Genomic DNA, 22237 nt, shown 5'->3' on the forward strand with positions numbered 1-22237 from the left:
ACTACACTCCATGAGAGAGCATTTTCAATGGCAAGGTCAGGATTTCTCTGATTCTAGAAAAAGATTAAGGACCTTTTTGCATTTGCCTCAACATAGGCCCTTAGCTATACCTCCTGTTCTGAATGTAATTGATGATGTGTACAATGATGTCAGTACAGCCCCTGATACTCTTCCTCCGGCCCCTGCCAAACCTGATAGGTACTACAGGGTCCCGGATTCTCATTTCCATCTGTATAAAGCCCATTCTGCAGACCCAGAAACTATTTCTCAGGGCCCTAAGGGGGTTGCAGCCGCCACTGCCAAAAATCCTCTACCCTCTGAAAGAGAGTCTAGAGCTTTAGAGAGATGGGGAAAGAAGGTATATACTTCTGCAACTCTTTCTGTCAGGGCATTAAATTATCAATTTCATATGATACAGTACCAAGAGTATTTGTTAGATGAACTGAATAAGAAACTTTCTTCTCCTGAACCCCTTGACCGTAAATCCCCTCAGGATTTGGTACACAACTCACAACAGGTTAGTAATCATTTCTTAAAATGTGGCTATGATGCATTGGGGGCTTCATTTAGGTCAGCTATGACTGGGGCAGTTATTCGTAGGCATGCCTGGCTGAAGGAACAATCTTTGCCAGACCATGTTAAAGCTAAACTCCTGGATGCTCCAATGGAGAAGCAAAATTTATTTGGCTCCTCTGCTCAGGAGATCTTTAAAAAGGTTGAAGAAAAGGCAAAATCTGTGCAAACAGTTAAGGATTTCCTGCAAGTACAACCACCGAGATTCAGCAGAAACTGGCCTACTAAGAATTGGTCCTTTCCAGACTTGGACAGAGCACAGAGGGGCAGGAACAGGTGCCCTAGAGGCAGAGGCCAATCGAAGGGCTCCTACAGAGGCCGTCAGTGGCAGCCTGCCAACCAGAGGAGGAGTGCAACAGCAACAACTACTGCACCAGGACAGGCTCAATGACTTTACTTTGATTCCGCCTACCAGGGAACAACTGGAAGCACCCTTGGGCGGAAAGCTGGCTTTATTCTCAAAAAACTGGCATTATATTACAAGGGACACATGGACACTGCAAATAATAGACAAAGGATACAGGTTCCACTTCCATACTCTGCCAAAAAGAAACGGAATGCCAAACCTTCCACCAAATCAGAGGGCAGAGGCTTTAAGGCAGATCAACAATTTGCTTCAGATGAAAGCTATAGAAAAGGTACCATGTTCAGAAGAAGGCCAAGGATTTTACTCCAGACTATTCCTTGTACCAAGAAAAGAAAATCAATGGAGGCCTATTCTCGACCTGTCCGCACTGAATACTTACCTCATTGTGCCAAAATTCAAGATGCTGACCCTACAGCAACTTCTTCCCATGTTGGGCAAGGAGTCTTGGCTGGTGACTCTAGATCTCAAGGAGGCATACCTGCACGTCCCTATTCGACCAAGTTGCAGAAGACACCTCAGATTTCTTGCAGGATCGGAGCATTATCAATTCTCAGCATTGCCCTTTGGCTTATCTACTGTGCCCAGAGTATTCACGAAATGCCTGGCATCAGTAATTGCACATTGCAGACTTCAGGGAATTCAAATCTACCCATACCTGGACGACTGCCTAATACAAGCGGACAACAAGGGAAATTTGATAAAGGACTTGGCCTATGCCATCCACCTGCTACAGGCCTTGGGATACACAGTCAACATCCAAAAGTCAAGACTAGTGCCATCCCAAAGGATAACCTTTTTGGGTGCAGATATGGACACAACCACCCAAATGGCCTTTCTCACAGAAGAAAACAAAACAACTTTCAGATTACTTCATGATTCTGACAAGACAAACTCAGCTTACTGCAAGGAAAATCCTGCAGGCCCTGGGTTACATGGCATCCTGCATAATTCTGATACCACACGCCAGGCTGCATATGAGAAAATTACAATGGTACCTAAGGAGTGTATGGTCTCAACACAGTCACAGTTTAGAAACCTTGATACCAATCATTCCATGCCTTCAAAAGGAATTTCTGTGGTGGGCTCAGGCCTGCCAGTCCAACAGAGGGTTGCCTTTCAACAAACCAAAAACAAGGCAGACCATCACCACGGACGCTTCAGACCGAGGATGGGGAGCACACATGGAGGACAAATGTATCCAAGGCCTATGGCCTCAAGGACAGCTAAGCATGCACATAAACCAAAAGGAAATGCTGGCAGTGATGCATGCAATCGAGGCTTTCAAACCCTTCCTCCAACAAGGCCACCTGTTAATAAGGACAGACAACACCACGGTCATGTGGTACATAAACAAGCAGGGAGGCACACACTCTTACCGTCTATGCCGGCTGGCTATGAATCTATGGGAACTATGCCTGAAACTCAATATCCAACTACAGTCCCAATTATGCCAGGAAAAGAGAATACACTGGCAGACAGCTTAAGCAGAACTACCATGGATGCACACAAATGGATGCTGCACCCAGACATCTTCCAACTCATAACAAAGGCATGGGGAATGCCAGAGATAGATCTGTTCGCCTCCCCACTCAACCATCAACTGAAGACATTCTGCTCAAGGACATACCACCCACAAGCTTGGAGGGTGGACTCTCTCTCTTTCAGCTGGAAAGCTCTAAAAGTATATGCCTTCCCACCTCTCCCATTAATGTACAAGGTTCTACTGAAGATCAGGGAGGAACAGCCAAGAGTGATACTGATAGCTCCAGATTGGCCACAACAACACTGGTATCCATTATTGAGAAGCATGTCTCAGGCAAAACCATGGCCTCTCCCCCTATGGCCTCTTCTTCTGACGCGGAACAATTTCAAGATCATGCATCCCAACTTGAAAACATTGCAGCTAACTGCCTGGAAAATTCCTTAAATCCCAATCAAACTGTTTTATCACAGAGGGTGAAGGACATTATCTTGAAGCTGCCTTCCACAAGGAAGACATACTCAGCTAAATGGAAGAGATTTCTCATTTGGAGCACATCAAAAGGCTCAGATGTGACAGTGGCAAGCATGACACATATCCTGGAATACTTAGCAGAATTGTTCCACAATGGCCTGTCCTATTCTTCCATTAAGATTCATGCCTCAGCAATTTCAGCAGAATACAATGTGGATCCACCTATCTTCTCACACCCTCTCCTCAGACAATTTCTGAGAGGGATCAAAAATATTAAACCTCCAAGAAGACCCCCTCTACCTGCTTGGGATCTCAACTTTGTGCTGGAGAAACTGACACTTCCTCCTTTTGAACCAGCAGCATCAGCAGATCTACAGTTTCTGTCTTGGAAAACTGCATTCCTTCTGGCAATAACTTCAGCTAGAAGAGTATCTGAGTTACAAGCATTAATGGCAGTACAGCCTTTTCTTATTTTCCATCAGGACAGAGTTTCACTAAGAACCAATCCTACTTTTATGCCAAAGGTGGTATCTAGGGTATCCTTGAACCAAGCTATTCACTTGCCTACGTTCTTCCCAAATCCACAGAATAGAGGGGAAAAAACTGCTGCACACCCTGAATATACACAAACAACTACGCTACTACTTGGACAGAACTAAAACTAGCAGAAAAACTGACCAACTATTTGTAGCATATGCTACTGGGGTGCAAGGAAAAGCAATTTCCAAACAGACAATTTCAAAATGGATAGGAAATTGCATTCGATTTTGCTACTCCTTTCATGGAAAGACAGTTCCTGAAAACATCAGGCCTCATTCCACAAGGGCCACGGCCACCACTACAGCCTTCCTACGAGGGGTAGGACATTTTAGAAGCTGCTACTTGGAGCTCCGTGCATACATTTGCCAAACATTACAATCTCCCTTTATACTCCAGATCCAGAGCAGGGTTTGCTACTGCAGTCCTGCAGGGGATCTTAACTACACCGTCCTTTTCTTAGTACCTCCTCCCCCAGATTGGCTATGGTATTCTACCCATATGTTATGACTGCAGATGCATCCTTGAAGGACATAGTACAGTTTTGTACCTACCATAAATGTAGATGTCCGATAGGTATGCATCTGCAGTCAGGTTTACCCTCCCTCCTACCCCTCTGTGGTATTCCTAGGGTACTTACCCCTCTTTTCACTAGCTGGGGGAATCTATTATGGTGTATTTGTTTGTTTATACATGTATATATTTATATAATTTTGCAAATGTTTGGAACTTTTCTGCATTTATCCAAATTTAGCCTACCTACAGGGCACCTGGCATCTGGGGCAAGAAAGACTGAGGAAAATGGCGTCGGCTGATGCTTTTATACCCCAGACACTCTGACATCGGGGAAAGTGTGAGATCAGCCGAGGCCAGACCCCGACTTTGGAATCCGGCCGACCGAAGGGCTGCCTGAGGCAGGACAATCCATATGTTATGACTGCAGATGCATACCTATTGGACATCTACATTTATGGTAGGTACAAAACTGTACTTTCCTGCATCTATCATCAGGAAAGCACTTCCGAAGCATATGTTACAGAGCTATGAGATTCGGGAACAGCTTCCTCCCTAATGTCATCGGGTTGCTGAAGTCTAGTAACAACTATGTTCCATGGTGGCCATCTGGGTCAGTAGAAACTGTAGAAGCCTGTCTGAAAATTGTGCCATTACCTGATTACCAGTCTCATCTAATGCTTAGTGCAATATTCACCATGACTGTAACTTATATGCTATCTAGAACAGTAGCAATGAAGTAAAATATCTCTTCTTTTAGTGCAAAACATGTTGCAAATTCGTAAATTAACCATAGTGCAATACTCTAATGTTCACAGTGCAATACTGAAATGTCTCTTTCTGTGCAAAGATCAATGCATTGTCTTAAACAAGTACCTGTGCAAACTAAAGTCGCGTGCAAGTTAAGTGTTCACTGCAACAAGTTTCAAAATGTTTTTCTAATTATGTGGAGTATTTGTCTGCTTGCATGTCCATGATGTAATAGCTAGGTGCTATATGTCTAAACATCTGTGAAAATAGTCGATATGTTGTCTGCACATTGAGTCAGAAGACATGGAATTCCATTCAGTTTTTGCACTTGTATGATTTCTGAATGGCAATAAAGTTTACTTTGACAAGTGGAGAACATAGACAATACTTATAGACTAGCGGGACCAGGCTGATACTCCTGAATGACCTCACGAGCTATATCCCTGAACAAATCGTGCATAGTGCATGCCATAGCCTGAAAAGACCTCATGTCTCTCATCAGTGTTTGGAACACATCGGTCACCACCTCCCACATTTCCTCCCAACAATTGTCTCAGTTCCAGGCCTGGCATTGTCTTCTCTGGGCTGCAGGCATTATGGCTTGGGCAGGGATTGGTCTAGCTTCTTTATTGTTGTCATCATCACATGGTCATCAGAATAGTCTGTCAGTGTCTTGGTGTGTGCTCGGTATTGTCATCATCTGATATGAGGACGTCCAAGGGTCCCATGCACTGTCGAGATTAATTGCAAAGCTCAACAGAAAAAAAGTAAATATCTATCACAGAATAGCAGAACTTAATATGACAATGAAAATTTACACAGGGACTGACACACATCCATTATGGGCAGAGGAACCTTATAAATACCTGACCCTCAATGTCCTATTTTTAAACAGGACATAAGTATTTTTTTGTGAAAATCTGTATAGGCTTAGAGATGCCCACCCAGGTCATCAACATTGTAATACTGTATTCATCTTTAAATCTAGAAGTTCTACTGTCTGCATATAATGATTTATATAAACCGCCACCAAATGTCATTGTTAATATAAGGAGAAAGTGATATGACAATATTGTGAAAAATAGGCAAGCCATATGACAAACATCAGGCAACATGACAGTTGGCTAACACATATCAATATAATGAATACACCAGTAACAAATTTCTTATATGTTCAATCACCACAGCCTGTGACATATGAGAATCTAATATAGGTTGTACTAACAGTATTGTATGTGTACAACTGTATGTATTACCTACCTACAGTTAGTACCAATCAGTAGTCTGCAAAATGCAAACATCCTGATGATGCTTGCTGATTATGACCTGTTGCAAAGAAATGTCTATCTGCATAAGTGTCAGTAAACCTAGGCCATAACAATGTTTTAACAAAAACACCCAGGGTGTTTTAGACAGATACCAATGTTGAACTGAAGGGCATGCCACACAGTCTGCAAATGGTAGTACAAACACTGACATAACAGGCAGTCATTCCATCCATGAATAGGCAGATTATTCACAACAGATCAGTCACAGGAAAACACAGCCACACATATGTGTGTGCCAAACAACACATTATAAACACGCACCTCATTATATGTGTGACAGATATACCAAACCAACTGTTATTTAGATTGTGGAGTACAATTCAAAAACTGCTGAAACAATGGTTTAATGCGACATAATGATAAAACATTTCTGGACTGAAATCACAGTTGTAAGCACAGGTGTTGTGTGACAATTTCACTTACATTATTGATTCATGATGGGTATTCCTGCATTCTAATCAATATGCATGTTATTGTAAAAAATACAGGCTTGTAAACAGGATCAGATGCATTTCATTTCATAAAACGTAAATAGTAATCAACATACCTCTCTCCTTCTGCTGCTCCTCAAGCATGTACATCCACTCAATGCACAGATCTCAGTTCCTGGTCTGATCTTCATCACCTGAAAACATAAAAAAATAAACTATGAATGATGTATTACTCAAGTAACAGTGATACTGAGAACATTTTCTAGACATTTTTTCACAAAGACGTTACATAATCACCATACACAATTCCCAGTGTTAAATACAGTATTTAGTATCTTGGAACACAGATTAGAGTATATGAGATTCAAACCTCTAACTGTCATGTATATTCATATTCTAACTTTGAGAGATCCCTGCACTGCTAATCCATTTTAATTGAAAAGACATGTTTGGATTGCAGGGAAAATACTTGGTTTTATGACATCACATGGGTAGGGGATGATCTACTAATATGGATCTTGGATTAGGATTTCAAATTATTAACATGTGCTGGGCATGTAAGGAAACAGTTTGAAAAATGTTTATTCATGCCAGCACTGTGTTCAGAAATATTAACAGTGAGAGAGTGTCATGTATCATACAGCTTCTGTGAACAGAACCATACAAGTTGCTGTACATAATGGATACAGTAAAGTTTTGTGTGAGCACCATGATATTTCTTGGCAAAGTGCACATTGCTAAGCAAATACGTACATCTTCCCTGTTCTTCATTTCAGCTGTAAGTCTGCTCATCCCACTCCCTCAAAAGATGAGGAGGATGATGCTGTTGAACTGAATGTAATATTTAATGATGAAACATAACTTGATAGCACTTCTACAAAGTATATAATATTAACAAAAGTATTGGTCAGACATATAACAGTCTGTAGCAAGCTTTAATGACCCTGTTGTTAAAAAAACTGATGCTTATAGACCATTAAAGATTACGAATACGTTTGTAGAAATTCAATGAATAACCAAGTTATTTGCAACCATATACAAAATATACGGCAACATCGATAAGCTGAATATGTTTCTAAAGAAATGCTATGGGTGAATTAAGCAAGGATAACAGTTTCAGATATGTTTCCCCATGTAGCTCCCACTGTATTTTATTGTAGAACTAATAGACTGTAGTTTTGCATTACACCACAAGGTGGAGCTCTTCTCAGGGATATAAAAGACAATTTCGAAAGTGAAAGGGGAGACTGAGATACTAGCTGAAGGAGGGAAGACTGAAACTGGTAGCTGAAGGGAAAAATGGCATTGCAGCATGACGATTTTATTTTCTAGTTCTTTGGGACAGGGAAGTGAAGTAGCAGATTGTGTCCTGTTTGTTGCTCAAATCCTGGATGATGGTATTTTGTGGAATCAGGAGAGATGTCTGAAACCAGTAGTTCCACACCTGCATATGATTTATCAAGAAAAGGAGTTCCTTTGGGCCTAGTACAGAGAAGCCATAGATGACTACCAGAGTTCTGGCAGGTGATTTTTCTACTTTTCTCATCAGAGGAACCATGGTGCCTGGTCACTAGAATATTCTCAATGGAGTGGTGAAAGACACTGGTCATCATTTTATATTTTTATAAGATTGTGGATCCCCCCCCCCCAAATGCTTTGTGGATTACAAATAACTGTGATCCATATGAGCTCCAGCTTGGGCCCCATCATGCCGGCAGCAAGACTGTAAGTAGTCACTGGCCAGTGAACAGGGTATAATAGTGTTTCATTGTTGGTCTGTTTAGAATTGATCAAGGGGGTTGAGGGTGTTAGTACTGCTGAATGACATTGCATGTTCTCATATTTGTATTGTTGCATTATAAATCCTCATTGTTCAATGACATTGCATTTTGCTCGTGTTAGTACTGCTGCCTTCAAGAATTTTGCTGCTCAATGACATTGCATTTTCCCATATCTGTATTGTTGTATTATAACTCTTTTATTGCTTAATGACATTGCATTTTTCCCGTGTTTGTATTGCTGCATTATAAAGCTTTACTGCTCATTGATATTGTCTTCTTTGTGCATGTTTGAATGTCAAGACCTTTTTTTCTGTTAAGTTCTGGGGAAGAGAGTGAATGTATGTTTTCATTGCATGCATATCTCACCTTGCCTTATTGCTAACTGGTGCACTGTTTAAATAATTTGTTTGTGGTTGTGCTATTGCCTTTTAAACTAGAGGTGTCACCTAGAATAAAATCTGTCATTCTTGCCACTTTGGTGTGTTGGGCATATAGGGGTGTCACCAGAGTCTGGTAGGAAGGAACCCATATCTACTTCAGCTACACCTGTGGGTGCACTACATTTGGGGGCTCATCCAGGATTATCTGTACTGCCTTGGACTACATCCTATTCCCCTGTATGTGTGGAAAGCAAATCCAGCAGAAACATGAACCCAGACGTAGCTGCTAAGTGGTGTAAACAGTACAATGCTCAGTCAGAGGATTGCTTAGTTATGGTGTTGCCAGGGGTCACATGGACTGATATGCAGATACATCAAGTCACAGGATCCTTACCAGTTGTAGGCATGGATTTTTATTAGACAGCACTATGGAGCACATTGACCTTATTAGAATGGAAAAGTGCTTTAGTGTATTAGCACATACCTTAGAGTGTACAAATTTCAGGTGGGAGTGCAGTCCGTGTTGTAATCCTTGAGAAGTGCACTACCTCAGCAACCGAGAAAATACCTGTGGAAGCTATCCAAGTAGGTCAGAACCTTACACTAGAAGCTGCAGCTTCACTGCCCATAAATACTATAGGGGCTGAAGTTTTGAATGCTTTAGGAAGTATTGTAGAAAAATGCTTAAAGCCAACACAGCCATTCACTGGGTTTGGCTACCACAAATTATGTTTCTTTTCTGGCAAACAACCCACATCTCAGGGAAAGGAAGATTTTGAATCCTGGATGGATCAGGCTTCACAAGCCCTAGAGGAGTGGGATATCCCAGAATCTCAGAAGAAGCAGCGAATAGCTGAAGGTCTAAAGGGATTAGCTGCAGATACCATACGCAACCTAAGGATGGGTAAGCAAGATTGCACAGCCAAGGACTATTTAGGAGTACTGCAGGATGTGTTTGGAAGGACTGAGAGGGCTGCTGACCTACTGCATCAGTTTGAACATATATACCAAGAAGTTGGTGAGAAACTATATGATTACATTAAGCGATTAGATGAAATGCTCCACCAAATCACCCTAAAGAAGGGGGTGGATCCAAAAGTAGCTGACCAAATACGGATCAGACAAATTTTACAGGGAGCTCAAGCTATGATCCCCATTAGTAGCTGACCAAGTACGGATCAGACAAATTTTACAGGGAGCTCAAGCTATGAACCCCATTGTGTGGAAAATGATGAGAAATAGGGAAGAGACTCTAACTTATTCTCAGTTGGTTAAAGAGGTAAAAGAAGAGGAAGCCCTGTTGGAAGCCAAATCTCAGTGTTCAACAGCAACTAAAACAGTGAGTGAACACCAGCAGGAGCCTATAGCCATGCTCACTACTCAGACAGAAGTTGTGGACAAGAGTGTCCGCAATGTAGAGGTGTCACATTTGCAGATGCAGGTGTCTTCCCTGACTGACGCCATAGCTCAAGTCACCAAGTCAGTTGCAGAATTGCAGAAAGCCATGGTAACTTTAGCTGAAGGGAGGAATACATCAGCTAGAACCTCCATGAAAGAATTCAGAGAAGAACCAAATCAGACAATGTTCAGAGTTTCTACTGGATTTTGTTTTCACTGTGGGGATGCAGGGCATATAAAGTGACAGTGTTCTAATGCAGAGAACTTGAAAAAAGTGAACAAACTATTATTGGCTAGTGCAATGCAGGGAAACTTCAAAGGGCCTCAGTGAAGGAGCCAGCTGAGTGCCCAGTTACAAAGAGCTCCATAAAATCTAACATCAAGAGACAGCATCCTGGATCTCCTTTCCACACAAACCCTTGTAATAGGGAAGAGAAACTACCTACTATGCACACTTCATGCTTATCTGAGGTGAACAACCGAATTGGAAAACCATCTCAGCATCTGAGACCGCAAAGCATTACTAAGCAAGAGTCTTATTCGGTAAAATGGTGAGGTCAACCGATGGTACCTCAACCACATGCTAACTGCTGTGCAGCTCAACAGCACCGGAAACAGAAACTACCCAATGGCCTACTGGGACCGTCCCCTGTCATGTTGGTAAAACTAGAAGGAGTGTATAGTAAAGCACTGTTGGATACTGGTGCACAAATCACCATTCTGTACAGAGACTTCTTCCAAAAATACTTAAAGCATTTGCCACTTGAAAAGTTAGAAGATTTAGAAATCTGGGGGCTAAGTGACATGAAGTTCCCTTATGATGGTTATGTCTCACTCAAGTTAGAATTTTCCACTTCAGTTGTTGGGTCAACAGAAGTTTTTGAAACACTTGCTGTTGTGTGCCCCAGGCCAAAAGGAAAGGATTCAGCATCTATTTTAATGGGGACAAATAGTGACCTCGTTAGAAGAATGCTAATGCCTCAGTTGATCCAGGAATACCCAACACTACATCCTCTCCTGAGACCAGTTTTCTGTGCCCATCAAAGGGAGAAGGATAGTAAGAAATATGAAATTGTCATGTGTGCACCCTGTCTGGGAAAGAGCATATAATTCATCCTGGTCAGGTCACCTGCTTGAGAGCCGGGTCTATATCAGAACATCAAAGTTTTAAAACTTTGAATGTTCTAATATCAGCCCATTTTAATCGAAAGCTAAAAATAGCTAAGCTGCAGAACACCGAATTCTTTCCTAGGGAAAGAATTCGGTTGGCCGGTTCTGTGGCTCCGCTATTTTCAGCGCTGTGGTGGAGATTTATGGGTCGGGTTTAGGTAAGTGTGCAATTGTGTGGTTGTTAGGATTAGGGCACGGGTTAGGTGAGTTAGGGTTAGGGCACAGGTTAGGTGAATTAGGTTTAGGGGCAGGTTAAGTGAGTTAGGGTTAGGGTGCGGGTAAGGTGAGTGTGCAATAATGACGGACCTTAGGGTTAGGGTTTGGGTTAAGGTAAGTGGATAGATAGTAGTGTATGTATAGTTTAGTGTAGGGTTAGTTGTAGGATTATAAGTGTATGTGTGTGTATTGATGTTTCATAGGTTCATAGGTTCATAGATTAGTACTAAGCTAACTGCCCTTGCGAGCCTTTTTAAGCCTAGCCAATTATCCCTTGTGAGACTCAAACTCTGCACCGTGTGTTTGCAAGGCAAACACCTTAACCATTAGGCCACCCTCCCACTAGGTATACTTGTGTTGTGTGTATGTGTTTTGGAATAGCAAATTTTTTCCCCAAGGAAAAAATTTGCTGTTCTGAATGTTCGATATTATGTGGTTTAGATATTTTAGGTTTGATGAAATAGCGTTCGCTATTTTCATCTTTCAATAACATGATATAAATGCTGAGAGCCAAGTGAGGATGTGTGGACAGTTTCCTCTCATTTCATGATGGAAAATGATCCAGAAAGTGACTTACCACTGAGCTTGGCCTGCAGACAAATTAAAGCATCCTTACGACACTTTGCCTGTGGGGTTAAAGAATAAAGGAAGTACTTGCATTGTCCTGCGGTCACAAGTGCGTTTGAGAAATGTTTATGCTGCCACTCCCTTACCTGCTTCTGTGTTGACAAGGAATGAGAGCAGGGCCAATGAGTTGAAGCTGGAAGATATTGATATAAGAGGTGGTCTCTTGCCCCCTGAGTGGCTAACCAGAGTTAAAGAGCTACTAATGAAAAAGAAAAATTGTTTTTCTGCTAGTGAACTAGATGTGGGCTGTGCAAAAAGTGCAGAACATCGAATAAGAGTAAAAGAGGACCGGCCTTTCAGGGAATGTTCCAGCAGAGTAGCTTCAGAAGACCTGGAGGACTTAAGAAAACATTTGGAAGAACTAAAAGATGCAGGGATAATTCAAGAGTCAAGAAGTCCATATGCCTCTCCCATTGTCATTGTCAGGAAAAAGAATGGGTCAATTTGCATGTGTGTTGACTATCGTACTCTGAATCAGCGAACCATTCCAGACCAGTGCACAACTCCCCAGATTGAAGATGCGTTAAATTGCCTGGTGGGCAGTAAGTGATTCAGTGTGCTAGATCTAAGTAGTGGATACTATCAAATCCCTAAGCACCCAGAAGATAAAGAGAAGACTGCCTTCATCACCCCTTTGGGATTTTTTGAGTTTGATCACCTACCTCAAGAATTATCAAATGCATCGGCAACTTTCCAGAAACTCATGGAAAGAAGAGTTGGGGACATGCATCTCCTGGAAGTCTTAGTCTACCTGGTAGAGAACTCAGCACAGCTCCTCGTGGTATCCAGCAGAGTTCCTAGAGCAGCAGAGAAAGGAAAAAGCAACTTTCCAGATTTTAAGTATTTTTTCTTGCATTTTTCGACCATTTGTGTTATTCGACAACTGTTTCTGTCTATTTTATAGTGGTATTACCTGTTTTTCCTGTTTTTATAAGCTTTAATTGTTGGTTGCACTTCTTAGTTTAAGTTTGCTTAAAAGTTAAACTACAGGCTAATACACTCAAGTGTACTAGCTTTTGATAGCATTTAATTGAAAAGCAAAGCATTTATTGTGTTTTCTGTTCTGTCTGTGAAAAAAAACTTGAAAAAAAAACAAAAATATTCTTGTTCTCCTAACTTTCCTGGCTAGTTTGTTCCAGTGATCAGATTTTGCTGATCCCTGGGCTTTGTCTTGGTTCCTGTACTTCTCCATTTTCTTTGTTTGGTCAGGGGGAAGTTTCTTTACTCACCAGTGGGAGTGGGGAGTACTGAGCTGCCTGTTTGTCCTCAGAGGAGTGGTTTAAGACAGTAACTTGTAGTTCAGTGGCCATTTTGGGTCATTTCCTGCCTTTTCCAGCCCCTGCTATAAAGCACGCTTTAGCGAGATTTAGCGCGGAGTTGCCACTAGAGCAGCATCGGGCAGCGGTTTAACAAGGTTAAACTTTTCTGGCTCCATAAAGTCTGTTCTTCATTTTTCCCTTAAAACTGCTCTACTAGTAACCTAAACAGTATATCCCTTGACTAAAAAGCGCAGCACTTGTTTCTAAACAGTTTTTTTTTTCTCAAATAAAAAAAAAAAAAAAAAAAAGCTCAGCACTTATCACTTCTATATTATACAAAGTCCCTCACTTGTGAAACCCCCCAGGAGTACCCACTTCCTTAATAAGTCCTCGCTTATTCAGTCTCATACCTAACTTCTTAATTTTTCTAGCATGTCGAAGGGCCAGATGCTGGTGTCCTCTCCTGCCCAGTTGGTGAATCTGGGAATATTGAGGCAATGTTACAATTGCCTCATGTACACAGACAACCCTCTCCTCCTCCCGCATAACACAAATACTTGCGAGAGATGCAGCTATTTAGCCAAACTGGAGGCTGAGCTCTCTCAACTCAGGACTGGCAAGACCAGACAGGAGGAGAAGGCAACTACACACACCACAAAACCAGCCTCACATAATGCTACCACACCACTGAATCAAACACATAAACACACAAAGACATACTCGGAGGCTCTGAGTAAAAATTTACCTAAACAGCAGAGGCCTCCAAAGCAGAGACCCAAACAACTGCTACCTCAAGACACCCCACAAGCAACACATAAACCACAAAATCAGTGTGCAAAGCAGTCACAGCCCTTAAGGGCAAATACAACACCAAACATACTTGTCATAGGTGACTCCATAGTCAGACACACTGACGTCCCACTCACCAGGCTGAACAAGGAGAGGGTCACAGTAAGCTGCCTATCGGGTGCTAGAATCCGCCACATAACACAAGCACTGGTCACTCCACAGCAAGTACAAATATGACACAGTCATTGTCCATGCTGGTGTGAGCGACCTGAGGCGATACCTCCCTGGACTACATGAAAAGAGACATAGAGGAGCTCTCTGATTATGTAGCCCAGGCAGGTATGACCCTGACCCTGAGCAGTATCTTTCCTTCACCAAGAATGATGCCACAATATAGAGACAAGATGATCAGCTTTAACAATTGGCTTAATGTCTGGTGTCATTCAAAGGGGATCCAGTGTCTGTCTGCCTGGGATGACATGCTTGACAAGCCACGCTGCTTCAAGGACGGCTTGCACCTGTCACCCTGGGATTCCGGATATTGGCTAAGGCTCTTGCCACCCCATAGTGCCTTTTTAGGCAAGGCTCAAATTCTAAACCTACCACCCTAGAAAACAAAAATGGGAAGAAACTGAGGGTAATGCTGCTCAATGCCAGAAGTCTAAATCTCAAAATGCACGCACTCGAGGCCCTTCTCAGTATGGAGAACATCGATGTCTGTGCTGTAACTGAAACCTGGTTCAAGGCTCCTGAGAGCACCCGGCACTATTAGGTTTTACCTCATATCATGCGTTCCGCCCCAAAACCCGGACCACACCACAAAAGGAGGGTGTATCCATATTCATAAAGGATACCCACACCTCCAGGTTGGTGGCAACGCGAAAGCTTCAGAAACCATCCAAGTGCAACTAACCATAGGCAAAACTGTTCTACAAATTGTAGCATGCTACAGGCCACCCTCTCAAACTCAGGAACCCCACACAGCCTTCCTGAAGACACTGGAGGGTATAAATGTATCTCAAACACCATCATATTGGGTGACTTCAACTACCGAATATAGACTGGGAACATTACTCAAGCCCTAACTTTCTAGCCCAACGGTTCCTGGAGTTCATAAATTCAAATGCCATGGAACAGCTAGTCACTGTTCCCACGAGAGGAGAAAATATACTAGATCTCATTATCACAAACATGGGGACAAAATGCTCCACACGAGTATATCCCTCATTGGTGAGATCTGATCACAAACTAATCTCACTGGAAATCCACAGTCCTGCCCCACCCCAAACTAAAAAGACCACAGTAAAGAACTTCTCTAAAGCAAACTTCACACTACTCAAGACTGGTGTGGTATCCTTCAAGGCCCCTGAGCCAGTGGAAACCACAACCCAAGCTCGGAAGCCCTTACAAATGCCTTCTATGAACACCTCCAGGACTGCATGGATCAGGCAATCCCAAATAAAACCAAGACTCTTTCCACAAAGGGCAAGCGCCCAGTCTGGTGGACCCCAGCCATTAACAAACTTTACAATAAGAGGAGAAAGCTATTACATGATAGAACAAAATCCATAAAAGAGAAGTCACCCCTGATCATTATTAGTAAAAAAATACGAGCACTCATAAAATCAACTAAGGCCAATTTTGAGAGAAAAATTGCCATGGATTCAAAGGACAATCATAAGGCCTTTTTCAGCTATGTTAGGAACCTGGGTGGAAACTCCCAGATATGCTCAGAATTAGTCCAAAATGATACAAAATCACTGTACCCACAGACATTGCCAACATACTGGCAGACAGGTTCAGTGCAAACTTCACCCCTCTCCCCTAAAGAGAGATAACTATCCCAGCAGTGTAGCCTCCCAGACATCTCAAATGCGCAGGTGAAAGCTGCTCTCTCTAAAGCTAAAAACACAGCATCAATGGGACTGGATGGTGTCCCCGGCTGTGTGCTACACGAGCTAAATGAGGAATTAAACCCGCACATAAGGCAGCTGTTTAATCTCAGCCTTACCACAGGATACATGCCCAAGGAGTGGCATACAGCAACTGTGGTCCCACTCCACAAAGGCGGTGCCTCTACAGACCCTGGTAATTACCTCCCCATAAGCTTAACAAGTCTAGTCTGCAAAGCTATGGAGAGGATCATAATGGAGCTCATAAACAAAGATATAGGGGACTTGCAGACATTGGACCCGACCCAGTTTGGCTTCGTCAAGGGCAGATCATGCCTTTTGAACTTGGTCGACTTCTTCAAAACAGTCACCAAGGCCATTGATGAGGGAAAGGCAGTCCATACAGCCTACCTTGACCTTGCAAAGGCTTTCGACACAATACCCCACTCGGGTATTGTAGAAAAACTTACCAGCTTAAATGTAAACCCATATGTCACAAGATGGGTTGCAAACTGGCTTAAGGACAGAACCCACAGGGTCAGAGTTGCTGGTGCTATGTCAGACTCCAAGCCGGTCACAAGTGGTGCCCCACAGGGCTCGGTCCTTGGCCCCCTATTGTTCGGCATCTACTTCTCAGAAGTACAGGCCAACATGGGAGGACTTTGGCTGACAAAGTTTGCAGACGACTGCAAACTGGGTGCCATAGTGGAAAGTGCATCAGACACAGATATCCTTCAGAAGGGACTCACGGAAACAGATAGCTGGTGCCAGAGCCATGGCCTGAAGTTAAACGCCAAAAAATGTATAGTCATACCCTTCGGGAAAAACAAGGTAACCCCAAGCTACCATATAGGCGGCAATCCACTAAGCACAGAAGAGGTTATCAGGGACCTGGGGACCCAGGTTGACAGTGGCCTTTCTTTTGACACTCACGTTGCTAAAGTGGTTAGAAAGACCTTCTACATTGCCCACCTGATCATGAAGGGATTCACATCCAGATCTAGTGAGGTCATTCTTCCCCTGTACTCTTCACTTATTAGACCAATGATTGAGTACAATGCCCCATTCGGGATGTATCTCACCCGACATCTGCAGCAATTGGAGAGACCCCAAAAGTTCCTCACCAAAAGGATAAAGGGACTCCAAAATCTGTCATATGCTGCCAGATTGAAGAAACTCCAGCTCTATTCAGTCGCATACTGTCTGCTCAGAGGTGACATGTGCCTGACATACAGGGCCATGTCCAACCCGGAATTGATGGACATGCTCCACCTCAAAAAATCCAAATCCACCAGAACCACTAGAGCAAGCGACTTAAACCTTAGCATGGATATAAATAGGACATGCTGGAGGGATAGATTTATCACTCAGAGACTCTCTATGCTGTGGAATAAAATCCCGGTCCATGTGAGGCGGAGCACCTCGCTGGCTCTGTTCAAGAGAAATCTTGACCTGTGGATGGGAGATCGTAGGTTTACCCCGGGAATCATCTCTGTGTCACTGCTGGACAGAGGCACAACAAACTAATGGGCACAGTATTTTTTCATATAAGGGGTGGCGTAAGCCACAAAACTTTGGGCTAGGCTTATAAATGCCTTAAGGCAGATAGCCTAGTATAAACCTATGAACCTATGAACCTATGGATGACATCATTGTTTTTGGAAGGACCCTAGAGGAGCATGAAAAAAGACTAATGAAGGTACTGGACAGGCTTGAGAAGGAAGGCCTGAAGTTGTCATTGGAGAAATGTAAGTTCTTCCAACCTTCAGTGACCTATGTGGGACATGTAGTGTCTGCAAATGGAATATCCACAGATCCCAGCAAAGTTGAAGCAGTAACATCTTGGCCCAGACCCAAAACTATCACAGAGCTGCGATCTTTCCTGGGTTCTGCAGTTACTATAGAAGGTTTGTGGAAGGATTTTCAAAGATAGCAAGACCTCTCAACCATTTGCTCCGAAATGATGAGAAAGCAGATGAAACATATAAAGATATCCTTGTAAAACAACCTAAGGGACCGAGTGGTTCTAAAGAACTCATCGACAGTTGTTGGGCTCCTGAGTGCGAAGAGTCATTTGAACAGCTTAAGTATTCCCTCACACATGCCCCTGTGCTGGCATATGCTGACTCAACAAAGCCATACACTTTACATATGGATGCTAGCAGGGATGGCTTAGGAGGAGTCCTTTACCAGGAGTATGACAAGAAGCTGAGACCTGTGGCTTTTATCAGTCAGAGTCTATCCCCCACAGAAAGAAACTACCCTGCACACAAGCTGGAATTCCTTGCCTTAAACTGGGCAGTAGTGGACAAGCTGCATGACTATCTCTATGGGGCTGAATTTGAAGTGCAGACTGACAACCATCCTCTGGCATACATCCAGACCACTGCAAAGCTAGATGCTAATGGCCACAGATGGATGGCAGCTCTATGCAACTATAATTTCAGTTTGAAATATCACCCAGGACACAAAAATGGAGATGTTGATGGTCTGTCCAGAAGACCTCAGGGAGATTTACACCCCAACAATGAATGGGTGGAAATTCCAGCGCCAGGTGTGAGAGCTATGTGTCAGATTGCAACTTGTTATCAACACACTGAATGTTGGGCCCAGAAGTTGGGTCTGTCTGCAGCAAGTATACCCCAAGCTTACTGTAATCTGGTCACTTTACAGGCTTCATCGCTACCAGCCTTGAGTAACAGTGACCTCAGGAGAGATCAAAGAGAATACCCCTTAGGTCAGCTGGTGGTAGCTGCACTAAAGAAGAAACAAGTTAATATGCTTTGCATGGATATTCATCCCCTGGCAAGACTTTTGGCCAAAGAATGGGACAGACTCCAGGTACAGAATCACTAGTGTATAGGAGATCTCCAAGTGCACTCGGCAGTGAAAAATGGCAATTGTTGCTTCCTCAGAAGTATAGAGAAGTAGTACTCCGGTCATTGCATGATGAACATGGTCATCTTGGTTATGACAGAACTATGGGTCTGGTACGAGACAGGTTCTACTGGCCATGCATGAAGCAAGATGTTGAGGATTATTGTTGTACATGTCTTCATTGCATTCAGAGAAAGACTCTGCTGACCAGAGCTGCCTCATTGGGTCAAATGGAAAGTAGTGGATCCATGGAACTGGTCTGTATAGAGTTTATGTGCATTGAACCGGATGAAGGTGGGATCAGTAATGTGCTGGTGGTGACAGACCACTATATCAGATATGCTCAAGCATTTCCCACTTGCGATCAGAAAGCTATTACAGTGGCAAAACTACTAGTTGAGAAGTTCTTTGTACACTATGACCTGCCAAAAAGGGTACACTCTGATCAAGGATGTGATTTTGAGAGCAAGCTTGTCCATGAACTACTCACTCTGTTGGGAGTCCAAAAAAGCCGCACTACTCCTTATCCTCCTCAAGGAGATCCTCAGCCTGAGCATTTCAACTGAACTTTACTAGACATGTTGGGGACACTATCTGCTGAGAAGAAGAGTCAATGGAGTAGACATGTAGTCACAGTGGTGCATGCTTACAACAGTACTGAAAATGATGCTACAGGATTCTCGCCTTACTTCCTAATGTTTGGAAGAGAAGCTCATCTTCCTGTTGACGTCACCTTTGGAGTCACAGCTGATGATACACCAGTACGATCTCATGGCAGTTATGTGGAGAGGCTCAAGAAGAACCGCAGACAGGCTTATGAGCTTGCTGAAAAATCAACAGGACAAAGACATCAGCAAAACAAGGCTCACTATGACAAAAAAATAAAGATGCATGATTTGCAGCCAGGGGACAGAGTTATTTTGAGAAATTTGGGACTACAAGGAAAGCATAAACTAGCTGACCGCTGGGGATCTGAGATTTACATAATTTGTTCTCAGCTACCTAATATCCCTGTCTACCAAGTTTGCTCTGAGGGGAAAGAAGGACCCATTAAAACCTGGCACCGCAACAACTTAATGCGTTTGGCAAAATCAGTGAGACTCATGAATCCGGAACCCAGAATGACTCAGCAAAAGCCTAACTCAATGCAATCCAGAAGGCTAAGGCAGAACTATCCTCTCCAATGTTCAAGAGCCTATGCTTCCTGCTGCTGAAGGAGAGGAGGACAGTGATGATGATTTGGGTTTCATTGGACTTAGAAGTAGATTATATGCCTACTGAAGAACTGGACATTGAATGGGATGTGAGTGACAAACCTTCCAAGCAAAATTCCATAGCTGTCTCTTCCAAATCAAAACTGCAGAGTCTGATTCGACCCCCACAGAGATTTACATATAACAGTTTGGGACATAGTACACAGTGAAAAAATGTATTTCTTTCTTTTCTGAAGAAATATCACCACTGAAGAAAATGTCCAAAACTAGATCAGACAAACTCCGTACTACTGTATCTGTTGTAATTTATTTGTTTCAGAACAAATTCTTGCCAAACAGTTAATTCTGTCAGAGCTATTTCAATTCTATTATAACACAGCTAGACAGATGAATAGACTAAGGCACACTTAGTCTAAAACATCATCCCTGAATGAAACATACTGTCCAGTTTATGTACTCTTTTCAACCAATGTTATTTTTAATGTCCTTGTGACTTGTTCTGTTTTCTGTCTGTGTCATGAAAAAGTCCATGGTTATTTTATGCCCTTTTTTGGTCCTTGCTGCATCTGAAGACTTCACAAAAGTATCTCCACGTCATCTTTGTGTCACTTGACCTGTCTGCAATTTATTTATTTAATTCTGCATCTGAAAGCCAAGAAAGTCAACTTCCTTTTTTTCTATAACAGGATGCGTTTACAGTATTGCCTACAGCTATATGTTATTAATATCTAAGCTGAACATAACTGTTCTCCCAAAGCAAGCATATTATTGTGAAAACTACTGTTTGGCCTTGCACATTTCCTTTCACTGTGCACACAGTATATTGGGGAAAAGCATTTTAATTTAAACAATATCTATCAATTCCCACTTTTTTTTATTTAAGGCCCATGAAAATTGTAAGACAATTTACAACAGAATTGAATCCAATGGTCTGTTGCAGCATACGAATCCTTTGCAGTCAATGCTATTTTTTTTATACAATGTTACATTACCAACGGCTGTTACTTGATTAATACTTTTATTAACACAAATCTTATAATGACGATAAGAGCAATTGATGCGGAAGTTGTAGTACCCCACCATAGACACATAGCCATTATTACTTATCTATTTTTAACTGTTTTTATGCTTACTTAAGCAAATTGTCAGTCTTGCAGTTACACACAAGCATTTCAAAATCTTGTTAAGTTAACCCTTACTTTACAAGGCAAAACCTTGTAGAAACAAGCATATTTCTTTTGCACTGCATAATTTCATTATTGCTTTGGGAAAATAATATTTAAAAAGCAATTTACAGGAAAATGTGATCTTCTGTACTTAATAGCCTTTCTGCATTGTTAACAACAGTTACTTGTTTGACAGTTTTATAACACATCTGCTCTGTTATATCTGAGATAGCTCCATAAGTTGCATTTGCTATCAACTTTGTAACTTTCCATATTGCCTTAGTGGCACCATACCAATGAAAAATTCACCTCCTGAAAAAACACCATTTCCTATGTCCAGCTGTTTTAAAATCTTTCCCTATTTTTTATCATGAACCTCCCTCTTTTTCTGGTGATTTTTACCATGTCCTCTGGTAATGTGTGAGTAATTTTCATTATTGGAACTGCATCTTCCTTAAAAGAAGTATGTGTTAACTCCCATGCTGTTTTTATTTTATACTCAAACTTTTTTTACATGACCATAGTTCTTTTGAAAACAGAGTATCCCCTTTTTCTATTTCCATCGACTGTAAGCGTTTTTTATGGCTGATTGTTTTACAACTATTTTTATAAGATTCTTTAAACATAAAACCTGTATGTGTAATCTCTACAGGAACTGCATGTAATGGCATTTTCCCTCTGTAAGGAATGTGGCTAAAAACCCAACAATTTTACTTGTCACATGCCTTTGCAAACAAATTTTGCATGTCCAAAATGTATTGAAATCAGGTATCCGATTATGTCCCTGTTCTCATGATTTATTATATCTGAGTATCTCTCCCCATTTTTTCTTTGCAACTGTTTTATTTGCATAGATTGCCTTGTTCTGTTTATAGATTGCTATTATAGAAACAAATTTAAACTTTTTAAGACTGTCAACAGACTGTTACTGTACTGACACTGTTTGTTATTAACTTACACTGATTTTTATGAACCAACATGTTGTGCTGCTTTTGCTTGGATTTTTAATTAGCTG

Source organism: Protopterus annectens, chromosome 8.part0 (genome assembly GCF_019279795.1).
Source record: "Protopterus annectens isolate FY-2018-M chromosome 8.part0, PAN1.0, whole genome shotgun sequence".
NCBI lineage: Eukaryota > Metazoa > Chordata > Ceratodontiformes > Protopteridae > Protopterus > Protopterus annectens.